Raw genomic sequence first — 14544 nt, 5'->3', positions numbered from 1 at the left:
TATAAATTAGTTAGCTGGCTCCCACCTCAGATTTAACATGTAATAGCCGATGAATCACACTCCTGTTACAGGATATATCGTGCCATTTATATGTAAAAATGCTTTATACAAAGCACCCTGTGGACTAGGGATATTAATTTATACCACAGGCTCTGGAAGATTAAGTGAAATTAAAGACGATAAGGAGATAAGACAGCACTGCTGATCAGTGTTTCTTAACGAGGAACACGCTCTCGGTGCATTTTAAGGTGAAATCAGCCATCAGAGCCTACACAGCCATGAGGTCGGTCAGTGTTTCTGACGATGGTTTATATTAAACCCCACTGGTTGTAACGAAGATTCTCGGTTAACACCACTGGAGCGGTTTCCTTCTGCACACTTTCCTGGCCGCTTGCTCTGTACTCTTTAAATCCTCCATTTAATCCATCCAGATTAACTCCTGCAGACTCAGACCAGGCAGAGAATATTCCTCGCTGTAATCCCGATTTTCTTCCTTCCACAAGCCACGTTTTGTGGCAAGAACTTTGCTGACAGCTCTTCCAGTCAATCCCTATGTATCGCCTGCTGGCTTGTGAGCGCCACAGGGCAGGGCGATGGGACAACCCAGCCACGCTCTTTGGGCCTGCAACAGGCACCTGCACCCTAATTTCCCTAACGAGGCAGCAACACACACTCAGAAGGGTTCTAACACCCTTTCTAATGAGCGGGCATCAGGATGGAGTTATTCCACCCACGGGACTGATGGCAGCGGCTGAGGAAGGACTTGCACCAGGGGATGAAGTTCCTCCTCCCGAATCAGCAGTTTGTTTTCATGTTTATGCTCCATCCTGACCAGCTCCTCCTCACTACTTAAAAGAGAACAAAACATTACTTACAGTCTAATTTCAAGCTAATGCCCTGGAGCCAGAGACGGAATTCATTTCTGTAAATACCAAGCGGTTTTACCAGTACAGGGAAGCTAATCACCTCTTCTCCTCCATCTCCATTATTCCTGTCACCTCCTGGAGGGACAACTCAGAAGCAAGGTCCTACCTTACAAACACAGCACACAGCAGTAGCCCAGAACTCTGGGAGGAGATGATAAACGCTCCTCTAGCATTTTAGAAGGAAGAAATTTCTTACAATGCAGGCAGTGAAGTTGTGGCCCAAGGAGGCAGTGGAAGCCCCAGCCCTGGAAACATTCCAGGCCAGGTTGGATGGGGCTCTGAGCAACCTGATCTGCTTAGAGATGCCCCTGCACCTGCAGGGAGGCTGGACAAGATGACATGTAAAGGTCCTTTCCAATCCAAAGCGTTCTATCATTCCATGATATATAAAAAAAAAAAGAGAGACAGATTTAGACTGGACATTAGGAAGAATTTCTTCACAATGAGAGTGATGAGGCACTGGTGCACGTTGCTCAGGGAGGTTGTGGCTGCCCAATCCCTGGAGGTGTTCAAGGCCAGGTTGGATGGGGCCTTGGGCAGCCTGAGCCAGTGGGATGTCACTGCCCATGGCAGAGGGGTTGGAAATGGATGGGCTTTAAGGTGCCTTCCAACCTGAACTATACTATGATACTATGATCTCAAATATGCCAGACAGCATGTGAAAATAACCCCTAGCACAAAAGTGTTTGGTGAGAAAACACAGATTGTCTGGACTGCAAGGAGTTGAATTTGCCACACAAGCCTAAAGGCAGCAGGGTTCAGCTCCAATAACAAACTTATCAGCTGCCAAGAAACGCAGAAGCCACCCAGCAGGAATTTTTTTCGTGTCGTGCTTTCACACATCTGCCTAGAAATCCTGTTTCCATCCGCGATGACGGAATTCAGATTGATACGGAAACCCAACAGGCCTCCTGCAACTGAACCACAAGGATTCTGGTGTTCAAACCCGTGTGGCCGTGGCACTGTGGGACACGGTTTAGCAGCAACGGTGGGGCTGGACTGGTGGTTGGACTGGATGAGCTGAGAGGGCTTTGCCAGCCTCAATGATCCTGTGATTCTTGAGTCACTAGAAAGGAACACGTGGGGTGTGATCCCTTGTATCCTGGTTTCTGTGGATGTCTAAACCATCTTGTTGATATTTCTAGCCAAGGTTAGGATCCATTTATCCACACCACGTAGACATTCAATCACGAGCATCCAAAACAGAGAGTTTAATCACAGTATCCACACAGACGCGTGTGTGTGCCTGTGTACCCACGTTCTTTACGCCTAACGGCACAGGTCTGGCGGACAGTTGAGCAAAAAGGAACATCCAAGCCTTTCTCTGAAGGAATTTGTAAAGCAAAAAAACTGGGAAGAAGAAAACTTGAGAGGAGCGGTGTGCACAGTGCTGAGGACTCTCTGCAAACCCATTTGCAATAACCCGACCAAAATATATCCAAGCGGGTATAAAGCATTTGTTAAATCATCACCTCTTGGATCATTGCCACCAGAAAGAAAATGATGCTCAGCACAAACATCTGACAATGCAGCGGAGCCTCTCCAGGACAGAGCTAGAAGCCTAATTTTCCTCCAAAAAAAACCCCCAAAGATGAAGGCACCCTGTGATTTAATGGCATCTCCTCAAACAGCAGCACTGCCCACAATCAAAGCACAAAGGCTCTGAGCAGGGAGAACAAAACCGGGAATAACACATCACTAATGTGTGTGTGGGAAAGTCTAAATGATGAAATAAAAAAATAAACCATGTCTTTGCAGAAACTACCCTCAAACAAACGAGGGGCCGTGTTTTGCATTCATTATCATTCTGCTGGCAGTTCCTGGGAGACTGCAAGCCAGGCAGCGTTTTAGCACACCCACTAAAAGACGATGAGGAAAGAGGATTTTAAGTAGGTCACCAGTAAATATGATCATGACAGGTCTTTTTGTTGCTGTTTTTGTTGCTGTCAGCCACTGGAGTCCTTATTTGAGAGCAATCCAGGAAAAAGGAATCCATGCAACAGCAGCAAGGTGGGCAGCACATCCAGAGGAGAATGTGCGTTCCCTCTGCGAGGCCAGCCTTGTGCCTGTGCCGTGGGCGAGCCCGGAGATGCGCTTGGACCTTAGGGCCGCAGGAACCACCACCACGAGTCGCTGGGCAGAACTCCTACCAGATCTGCGGGTACGGAAACAGTTGTTTTGAGGTACCTGTTGCCTCTCATGCAAGGAGAGGACAGGCTGAAAGAGTTGGGGTTGTTCAGCCTGGAGGAGAGAAGGCTCTGGGGAGACCTTAGAGCAGCTTCCAGTACTGAAAGGAGCTCCAGGAGAGCGCGGGAGGGGCTCTGGATTAGGGAGGGCAGAGACAGGGTGAGGAGGAAGGGTTTTCAGCTGAAAGACGGGAGATTGAGATGAGATCTTAGAGAGAAATATTTTCCTGTGAGGGTGGGGAGGCCCTGGCCCAGGTTGCCCAGAGCAGTGGTGGCTGCCCCATCCCTGGAGGGGTTCAAGGCCAGGTTGGATGGGGCTTGGAGCAACCGGATCCAGTGGGAGGTGTCCCTGCCATGGAACTGGATGGGCTTTGAGGTCCCTTCCAACACAAATCAGTCCATGATATATGATTCTATGCAATGCAGGTTGGGATTTTATGGCAGGGATTTCATGGAATCAGAGCATTATCCTCTCTTCTTTCTGACTCCTTTCTAAACCCATCATGTTTCTTCTACTGAGAAAATCAACCTCAAAGCCCTCCTCACTGCCCCTGTCCCCTCCTTGCCCATGGAGCTTGTTCTGTAAGGTGTTTAACGAAAAAAAGAAAAAAAAAAGAGAGAATTGGGAAAAAAACCCAAACTGTCCCTTTGTTACACGAGCTCTGGGGATCTTTGTGTGCATAAAGATGGGACAGAGGAGGGATGGGAAAGCAGAAGCAGGATGTCCATGGCTGTAGCTGCCTCCTCTGGAGGCCACTCTGAAGCCAAGGGACATGCCAAGGCCAGAAGAAGAGCTTCACCATGTGGATGGATGCTCAAACTGCAGCAGTTACTCAAGCCACCGAAGGACAACAACCCATCGAGCAATGCCATATCATCTGCCATTTTCCGAAGCTCTTCACTGCAGTCAGCACTGCGGTCGCACCGAAGTCCAAGGGCAGTACACAGGGATTGAAGATGCTGCTGTGTTTGCACAGGATCCCACCAGCTTCAAAGTAAAACCATTGCTGCAAGCGGCTCAGGTCCCATGTTTGCGTGGCTCCTTCCCCTCTGGCATCCGAACACCACATTGTGTCAGTCTGTGCGGACTGATCGGCACCGACACAGTTCATCAGGTGAGGGAGCTTCCAGAGGGGAGAAAAACGGAAAATAAAGAGGAAAAAGATATTCCCAAATATTCAGCAAAACTGAATTGTGGTTGCATAAGCAGGAAGAAGGGACTGCCTTGGGTTCGTTGGCAGATGCAAAGAAGTAACGTTATTGTAGCGCTATTTCAAAGCCAAGTTCATATCCTCCTCTGTTCTGCCTTCTAAAACCCAACCAGCTCACTGTCTCAGACCCTGGCGCTAAGCAAGCGCTGGCTTCCTCCATGTCCTCAAGGATCTGAGCAGAGATCGGCATTTTAGAAAATGATGCTCCTAGAAAGTTTTGGTATTTCAGGAGTTTTCTGGTCCCGCAGAAATATCTGATTGCCCCCCATGGCCTCGTGGAGCTCCTTCTATCGCAACTTTCCCCATCAGTGGGGAAACAAAAGAGCCCAATCATAGAATTATGCAATCATAGAATGGTTTGTGTTGGAAGGAACCTCAAAGCTCATGCAGTCCCACCCCCTGCCATGGGCAGGGACACCTCCCACTGGATCCGGTTGCTCCAAGCCCCATCCAACCTGGCCTTGAACCCCTCCAGGGATGGGGCAGCTACCACTGCTCTGGGCAACCTGGGCCAGGGCCTCCCCACCCGCACAGCAAAACATTTCTCTCTAAAATCTCATCTCAATCTCCTCTCTTTCAGCTTAAAATCCATCCTGTCCTGTAACTCCCTGATCAAGAACCCCTCCGGAGCTTTCCTGGAACCCCATCCAGTACTGGAAGGTTGCTCTAAGGTCTCCTACACCTTCGAGACAGAGCGCAATGTCAGCTGTGATCTGAAGGTGGACGCTGCAGGTGGCATTTGGGCTTCTCCTCATTCAGTTTTGCATCATCGGGATTGCATTTACCTCAGCGCTGCAGCTCTCGGATGAAATCCTTGAAGGAATCCAGCCGTAATGAAAGCATCAGCATTGCCCTCAGCACCCGCTCAAGCCGCCAACCGCAGGGACACAAGGGGCTCCACAAAGGAACCTCTGCCCTTCCTTACACGGGTAACAAACACACTGCACAAAGTGCATTTTTCCAAGTATTTACCAAATTAGTGAGCATCGCAGGAAGAAAATGGTTCATTGTTTTCCTCTTTGGCGAACACCACAGTGATGCTGAAGGCATCTATCATTGCTGGCGCTCCCACGTGAGCTCCCAAGAAAAGACAGATGGCTCCAGCATGGCTGAAGGACACCAAGAGCTGCCTTGGAGCTGCTGGAGAGACAGCAGCAGCACGATTAGGCTCGAGCTGGGTGGCAAGAGAAGTGCTGGAGCCAGTGAGCGCAACATTAAATAAAGGGATTGTTATGGTAGACCCTCCTTGTGACGGCTCCAACACTGGCGTTCGGGTCAGAGCTAGGTTGGTGCCTCCAAAGAGGAGCAGCAGTGGTGCTGGGAGCCGTCTCCCCACACACTGAGCACCTGATGTTCTGCCTCAAAACCCATGGGGATTAAGGCAAAGCAGCAGGTCACTTTGATGATTTCCAGGCTTCGGAGCTGTCAACATGACCAGGTCCATCAGCCTGCTACCAGCAGCACTTCTGGAGGCCAGATTCTTTCAGGTCATACTGTTTAACGTGGGATTGTTTCTTTTAAAGCATCTCAAAGCAATAACGCCGCTCCCAGCGCAGCGTGGCACAGAAACCGGGAACACAGTCCACGTCAGTGCGATCCTCCGGAGCCTGCGAGACACAAAGGCGTGATCCAGCCGTCACATCTGGCAGGGGAAGATGCTGGAACTCCATCTGGCTCCACTAAATGGAGCTTTATCCTGGATACATGAACTCCTTGGGATGTCGCACGCTCTGAAGATGCAAATTGGACCATATGCATTTATACCCGGCACACACAACTCTCTGATGGAGAGCAGCAGAAAGCCATGGTAACATCTGCTGCTGCAGGAGAAACCCCTGAAGCAGCCGTAAACCTCAAACTCGTGTCAAAACCAGCATCTCAAAAAGGAAGAAATTCTGCTTTTCAGATGCTAAAACTGAAAGGGGCTTTGCTCGGCACCCATCCTTAGCAGTGCTGTGCTACAGGAACACGGAGTTACCAAGGGAGAATCACAGAGTCACAGAACAGTTTGGGTTGGAAGAGACCTTAAAGATCATCTAGTTCCAACCCCCCTGCCATGGGCAGGGACATCCCACTGGATCTGATTGATCCAAGGCCCATTCAACCTGGCCTTGAAAATCTCCAGGGATGGGGCAGCCATAATTTCCCTGGGCGACCTGGGCCAGTGTCTCACCACTCTCACGGTGAAGAAATTCCTCCTTATGTCTAGTCTCAATCTGCCCCTCTCCAGTTTATCCCCGTTCCCCCTCATCCTATCCCCACAAGCCTTTACGAACAGCCCCTCTTCAGCTTTCTTGGAGCCCCTTCAGGTACTGGAAGGTCGCTATAAAGTCTCCTCTGAGCCTTCTCTTTTCCAGGCTGAACAACCCCAACTCTCTCAGCCTGTCCTCGTATGGGAGGTGCTCCACCCCTCTGATCATCCTTGTGGCCTCCTCTGGACCTGTTCCAACAGCTCCATCTCCTTCTTCTGTTGAGGATTCCAGAACTGGACACAATCCTCCAGATGAGGTCTCCCAAGAGAGGAACAGAGGGGCAGAATCCCCTCCCTCTCCCTGCTGGCCACGCTGCTTTGGATGCAGCCCAGGACACGGTTGGTTTCTGGGCTGTAAGTGCACATTGCCGGCTCATGTCAAGCTTCTTAAGAGGTGCCATCACCTGAATGGACACCTCTTATTCCTGCATACAGCTGCTGCTCCGTGCCTGGAAATCCCCAATTCCAGCATGGCACTCACAACTTGCACTCTGACAGCAGGGAGCAAACCATCCTTGGGACGAGTTCCTGCTGACAGCGTGGTTTGCAGGACACAAGAACCCACATTGCTATGCTGCAGATGAAGCTGAGATAGGATGCGTCGCCAAGGACCAGCCATCGGATTCTCCACGCATGAGGCTGGATACCTCAGCGAGGTTCTATATACCGGTGCTGGGTAGGAAACGGAAAGTGGGGAATCCACACCACCTCTATTTTTCCTTTTCCTCTCTTAATTTAGCATTTAAATATCCTATTTGAATAATAAATTACCACACGTAACAACTGAGCTATGGGCAGGAGCACAGGGTTTCAGCCTGACTTCATGAACAAGGTATGGTTGGGTTTGATGATCTCAAAGGTCTTTTCCAACCAAGGGATTCTATGATCCTATGACTGGAGGGGACCTTTAAGCTCATCCAGTTCCAACACCCCCCCCAGGGGCAGGGACACCTCCCACTAGATCAGGTTAGATAGTTTTCAGTATATCAGTCTTGAAAAAAGAGGCAAATTAATGTTTAAGCAATAGCAAATCAAAACCGATTCAGGGCTCTGAAGGACTGAAATGAAGCCAACACATTAAAACGAACCACAAAAATGATCGTAACTACCCTTATGCAAATCTTTTTCATATTACATACAAAAGCCAACACAATTTTCTTTAGGAATTTGGCTGATGAAAGGGGAAAGAGGAAAGCCAAGACAAAACGGGCGAGTACTTATTTCACTCAGATATTGGGGTAAGAAACAGCAGCAGAGCTACAAGCTGGGAAAGGAGAATTTGTACGGTGAGCTCTCCACCAGGCTCAGAACATTAGGTCGATGTATGTCAATTTGAACTTGATTCCATTGACTCGCTTTTCTTTTCCAGCCTGCTTTTTAGCAGGAGCTTTAAACCTAGAGCTCAGACATCAAGTTCTCGATCCCTTGTAAAAAGACAAAATGAAAACTATAAAGCCTGTCAAGAAATAAAACGGATTTGGGCCAGTGCAGCCAAAGTGAAACACTGACTGATTTGACCTCGGCTTCAGGAGGAATTGTTGGGAGGGGAGACTGAGATGAGATCTTCGTGAGAAATGTTCTCCTGTGCGGGTGGGGAGGCCCTGGCCCAGGTTGCCCAGAGCAGTGGTGGCTGCCCCATCCCTGGAGGGGTTCCAGGCCAGGTTGGATGGGGCTTGGAGCAACCGGATCCAGTGGGAGGTGTCCCTGCCCATGGCAGGGGTTGGAACTGGATGATCTTTAAGGTCCCTTCCAACCCAAACTATTCTATGATTCTATGATTGTATTGAATTTTCACTCCTGTAAAAAGCCTTGAAAATATTTTTTCCCTCATCTTTGCAAAAGCATTTTGCACACATCTCCAAAACTCAAGGTGTGGAGTTAAAAGGAAGAAGCCTGGATCTGCTCCACGGAACTGATGAAGCGGCAGCCACTGAGCACCTTTAGTCAGAAATCATGGGACTCAAGGTCCATCCCGTAAGTGATGTACTATAAAGAAACTGGGAATGCGTGAACTTATGCTAATATTTAAGCATCACCTACAAGACAGTTTTAATCTCCAGAGGGTTGTAACCAACAGCTCCTGGGGCCCGATAACCCTGCCCAGGACTGTCAGCACCAGCATCCGACATAGAATCATAGAATGGTTTGGGCTGGAAGCGACCTCCAAGATCATCCAGTTCCACCTTGTGCCATGGGCAGGGACACCTCCCACTGGATCCGGTTGCTCCAAGTCTCATCCAACCTGGCCTTGGACACCTCCAGGGATGAGGCAGCCACCACTGCTCTGGGCAACCTGGGCCAGGGGCTCAGAAATTCACATGAAGAATTTCTTCCTAATGTCTAGTCTAAACCTTCCTCCCTTCAATTTAAAGCCATCACAGGGGAGGAAACAGGTTCCCCGTTTTGGCCCAGATCTGACTGTCGGTGGGAGAGCAGGCACTAAACACACCAGAATCCACACAAGCTGGAATGATGTGCTGACACCAAAACTACATCTGCACCCGTTTTGAGGCCAAACCTGCAATTTTTGAACCAAGTTCAGTAAAACCCACTGGTGCGGCTCTGGCAGAGCACAGGGCACGAGAGGAGCGTAGAAGAGCCCTTCTTTCTAGTAGCTTGTTTTCAAACACAACATCCCTTTGCTTAAGCACACAAGGCAGATGGTGTGAGTTACAACCCCTTCCCCAAATAAAACACAAATATAGAAGTTTTATCTGCCTGAGATTCGCAGAACAGGGAGGTTTCCAGCAGACAGAGCGGCGGATGCCAGGACAGCTGCTCAGGGCAGATGGGTCCTTTGACAGCTTGATAATATGGACTCACTGGTGAAACCAAACCCCGGGAAGGGCAGCCAACGTGGGGCCATCTGTTTGCTGGAGAGGAAAGGCTCTTGGAACAGCAGGTAGCCGATGCTTTGGTTGAGAATTAAACCAACAGCAAGATCATCAGTATTTACAGCCTTTACTTTTGCACCCACACACGTCCAGCTGGCAGCAGAACTCTGCCCCATCAGGCTGCTCCTGCTCCGTTTCAAGATGTGGCGTGGGATTTCTGCACTACAGTTCGCACCATTGAGGCTCTTTAGAAGACACTTTCTGCTTGTGTCAGTGAACCGTGGGCAAGGGGATGGCTTGTGTCAAACTTCCATGGAATGCCAAGAGCTGTAGTTCAAGACTAGAAATCACAATTGGGTCGGAAAGGTGTGATAATGGGTATGGTGAATAGAGCAGAGAGCCTGTAAGAACATCTCTGTGAGACAAAACACTCCCACATTCACCTATTTTCACACCTTCGCTGGGGAGACTCCTCAGTACACGCCATCGAAAGGGAAGCTCCATTGGGAAGGCTGGTGCAGTGGCTGCAGGACGCAGACACCTCACCTCACTGCCCACAGGGACCACTCAGGTGATATTTCTTCCATTGTTTTTATACCCTGACCATAAATTTCTCAAGAACAGGCAGGAGCCGGGCAGAAATTAATAAAAAAACACAGAAAATATTAAGTGTTCAGGATATTACGATCAGAATCATAGAATAGTTCGGGTTGGAAGGGACTTCAAAGTCCATCCAGTTCCACCCCTGCCATGGGCAGGGACACTTCCAACGGATGAGGTTGCTCCAAGCCCCATCCAACCTGGCCTGGAACCCCTCCAGGGATGAGGCAGCCACCACTGCTCTGGGCAACCTGGGCCAGGGCCTCCCCACCCGCACAGCAAAACATTTCCTCCTAAGATCTCATCTCAATCTCCCCTCTTTCAGCTGAAAATCATTCCTTTCACCCTCTCCCTGCACCCCCTGATCAAGAGCCCCTCCCCAGCTTTCCTGGAGCCCCTTCAGGTACTGGAAGCTGCTCCAAGATGTCCTCACAGTCTTCTCCTCTCCAGGCTGAACAGCCCCAACTCTTTCAGCCTGTCCTCATACAGGAGGTGCTCCAGTCCTTGGATCATCTCCGTGGCCTCCTCTGGACTCGCTCCAACAGTTCTGTGTCCTTCCTGTGCTGAGGACTCCAGAATTGAACACAGGGCTCCAGGTGAGGTCTCACAAGATTAGTAACGAGCTTCCTTGTAGCAGGACAAGTGCTCAGAAAAGCTCAGAGGCCTCAACAGCTGAAGAAACCTTTCTGAAATATAAAAGGATTAAAAAAGAGTGCGCTGCATCGAGGTGTCAGCACTGCTCATGCCCTGGAGTCAATCAAAGAAACAGATCTTTAATCTATTCCAAAGGAAAACTGCAATTTCTTAATCTAAGCTACAACTGTGAGGTCAACAAACCCACTCAGGCATCACCAGAGATGATTACGAAGCTCATACATTAATCAAAGTTTAATCTGAGCTAAATCCTCGAAATATTCTTAAGTGACTAAGACCAGGTAAGAGAATGAAGCCAATTCTTCCAGTTTATGTGGGTTTTTTATTTCTTTTTAATAAGGAAACTGGTTTCCCTTTCCCCAGCGCTGAGTACCTGGTGTTTAGAGCCTCACAGGTGACTGCGGGTTAGGGGTCCCCCCCAAGTATGGCACAATTTGACTAAAAATGCATTCTGAATAGAAATCCTGTACAAAAACAAAGCTCAAGCACTGAAAGCAATGTCAGGGAAGAGTCTGATCGGCATAAAGTCTGCTCCTTTGTCAGGCTCCAGCCGCCGCTAACAATGGTGTCAGCCACTGGCACGGCTGAGCGGAGCTAAACACGGGGTAGCTGGCAGCACTGACAAAGGACAAATCGTATTAAACAGCAATTCAGAAGCAGTTTGGTTCCAGTCCGCTTTTCTGAAGGAGCGCTCAACTCCTTTTGATCTCGTCTAGCCTACAAGAAATCACCAGCATCGCTGGCAACTTCCAGTTAAAGAACGCTCATCACTGGCCGGGCTGCGGCGCCGCTGACACCCATTGTCAGTTAATGGATAATTTCATAGCGCTCACAAAGCCAAAGTGACAGATTAATTTGATACCAGTGGCTGGAACAGCCTCCCTTTGTGCGGGGCTGTCTGTCTTCTGAGATGGCTGTTTCCTCGGAGCGAGGCTGGTTTGGGAGCGGCACAGCACCCCACCTGCTTCCAAACACCACTCTGAGCTCTTCTTATCCATCTTTGTCCCCAAAACCCAAGACCATGAGTCCCCATCGTCTCTCCGAAATGCACTTCTCTCCCCAAAGAGAGGTTTTAGTGCGTGCCCTTCAAAAGCAGCGTGGCCAGCAGGGCGAGGGAGGGGATTCTACCCCTCTGTTCCTCTCTTGGGAGACCTCATCTGGAGTCCTGTGTCAAGTTCTGGAGTCCTTGATGTAAGGACGAGATGGAGCTGTTGGAACAGGTCCAGAGGAGGCTACAAGGATGATCCAAGGGCTGGAGCACCTTCTGTACGAGGACAGGCTGAGAGAGTTGGGCTTGTTCAGCCTGGAGAAGAGAAGACTGCGAGGAGACCTTACAGCGACCTTCCAGGGGGCTACAGGAAAGCTGGAGAGGGACTGTTCATAAAGGCTTGTGGGGATAGGACGAGGGGGAACGGGGATAAAGTGGAGAGGAGCAGATTTAGACTGGACATGAGGAAGAATTTCTTCCCCATGAGAGTGGTGAGACCCTGGCCCAGGTTGCCCAGGGAAGTTGTGGCTGCTCCATCCCTGGAGGTGTTCAAGGCCAGGTTGGATGGGCCTTGGGCAGCCTGATCCAGTGGGATGTCCCTGCTCATGGCCAAAACCGGAGCCACCACTGCTCTGGGCAACCTGGGCCAGGGCCTCCCCACCCTCACAGCAAAACATTTCTATGTAAGATCTCATGGTATTCTCCCCTCTTTCAGCTTAAGCTCAGCTTTGCCCTTGCTAAAGCCTCATGCCAGGGGCGTTCAGACTGATATTGAGACAGTCGGGAATCACTCTGTATGTTCAGAGAGCCCTTAAGCGAGAACCCCGTAACCTGAGGAAGCTGCTCCCCACATGCCAGGTGGAGTCGAGCTCTCAAGTCCCATTCCAGGCTCACAAAACGATTGAAATTTCAGGCTCAGGATTTTACTGCCGGATTCACTTTCTTTTCACAGCAACCACCTCCTGACAAGCAGAAGAGAGAAACCCGACACTTGCCATCAGGCGCACGGTTACTTTCAGCTAATCCCGTTTAATGAGGAATTCCCAAAGTGCCTCTCAAGCCAAGGGTCAGCTAATCCCATTGAGTGACAGGGATTTTTTACTCTTAGAAGATGGAAAGTGGTTGAAAAGGAGAGTATTGCCTTTTATTTTGATTTACAGATACTGCTTTGAAGAAGGAAACTATGACATCTGGGTATTTGGAAAACTAAACGTGAGCTGTTCCTGTACATTACCGTAAAACCAGGAACTCTTAGATGTGGGAGAAAAAGAGGCTTTCAGAGCAGCTCTCCCATTTAGCCAGCTGGGCTGAGATTTGTCATTTGAAGCAGTAAAAAAGAATGCTAATATTGTTTGAAGTGAAGATTAAACAGCAAAGGAGTGTCTTGAACTGCCATTCTTCCACAGACAGTGATTAGATAAAAACTAATTCTTTTTTAAGGTGAAAAACATAGAATCACAGAATGGTTTGAATTGGAAGGGACCTCAAAGCCCATCCAGTCCCACCCCCTGCCATGGGCAGGGACACCTCCCACTGGATCCGGTTGCTCCAAGCCCCATCCAACTTGGCCTGGAACCCCTCCAGGGATGGGGCAGCCACCACTGCTCTGGGCATCCTGGGCCAGGGCCTCCCACTCTCACAGCAAAACATTTGTTCCTAAAATATCATCTCAATCTCCCCTCTTTCAGCTTAAAATCCATCCTATCCCTGCACTTCCTGATCAAGAGCCCCTTTCCAGCTTTCCTGGAGCCCCTTTCCATACTGGAATCTGCTGTCCCCAGAACCTTCTCTTCTCCAACTCTCTTATTGTTAAAATCACTCAAAGAAATGGAAAACCAATAGTTTATACCGTTAGATGAAAGGTGCAGTATTTCAGCCTGGTGGCCACGCAAACACCTCCTTAGACTGACGAGCGCCTGCCTCCCACTGAGCTACACTGGATGTGGGATAAAAAGGCTGAGCACGTCATCATGTCCGAGCAAAAAGAACAGCACACCAGGGCAGTCTGAACAGTGAACATCCAGTATGTGGAGCATACTCAACAGTTTCACAGCTCTTCCCAACATGAGAGACTTGTTAAGGTGCTGAGGAGCATCAGCTCGCTGCAGCAGGTGTCACCTGTGTTCAAAACATGTCAGACATGAAAGAACTCCAGCTACTTCACAGGACTCTCAAGATGAAGTGTGTTGCTTTACAACACCCATCTCTCCAGAGCCTTCAGGAGCCTTTGAAATGAAACTATATTTAGGTAAAAACAAAACCAGAGAATGTTTTCTGTAGCTTTTTCAGCACTGATTTCCCCCAACAAGTTAGGCCGATGCTGAGAATTCATTTCAACTGAACTTGGCACCTCCCTCCAGCAGTGGCGAGCAGCGGCTGAAGCACCACAATCTTCTTGGATCCATGAAAAGAAGACCCAGGGACATTGTATCACCTAAACTCACTCTCAGCGTCCTGCCACTTGCAGCTCTGTATGAATATTCACCTACAAAGCCTCCTCTTTGTAGGTCACAAATGGAGCGTGAGATTGTGATGGCAAAAGCCAGCGCTCCATGGGACACCAAACGGTATCAACCCTCATGAGAATCTCTTCCGGAGGAGTAAGGAAACAATTCCAAAGGTCCATTCACTCCACACACCATTTCTCTAAAGCATTTATGTTTATGAGATTGTCTGCAATGCAGCTGCTGTTGTGATGCTTGTCCGGACCGCCCCAAACTCGCTCTATGGTGTAAAGGTGATGACTGCTAGTTCAGCTGTTAGTGGCAAGACAGGCACTAATGCGTTCATCCCACCAGTAAACCAGCCCTTGTGCACTGATGTACAAGAGAAACGATTTTCAGGAAACAAAGATAACATCTGACAGCTCAAGAAATAAATTTTCTACTGATACT

General features: G+C 49.2%; 1 protein-coding gene across 1 annotated transcript in view; it reads right to left on the bottom strand.

The window, feature by feature from the left end:
* Positions 1 to 14544, bottom strand: part of MYO1D (myosin ID) — a 173440-nt gene that overhangs the window by 51385 nt on the left and 107511 nt on the right. The window lies entirely within an intron of this gene.

The sequence above is a fragment of the Cuculus canorus genome, chromosome 25, assembly GCF_017976375.1.
Source record: "Cuculus canorus isolate bCucCan1 chromosome 25, bCucCan1.pri, whole genome shotgun sequence".
Taxonomy (NCBI): domain Eukaryota; kingdom Metazoa; phylum Chordata; class Aves; order Cuculiformes; family Cuculidae; genus Cuculus; species Cuculus canorus.
Note: the sequence above shows the minus strand (reverse complement) of the source record. Positions and strands in the feature narration are given on the sequence as shown.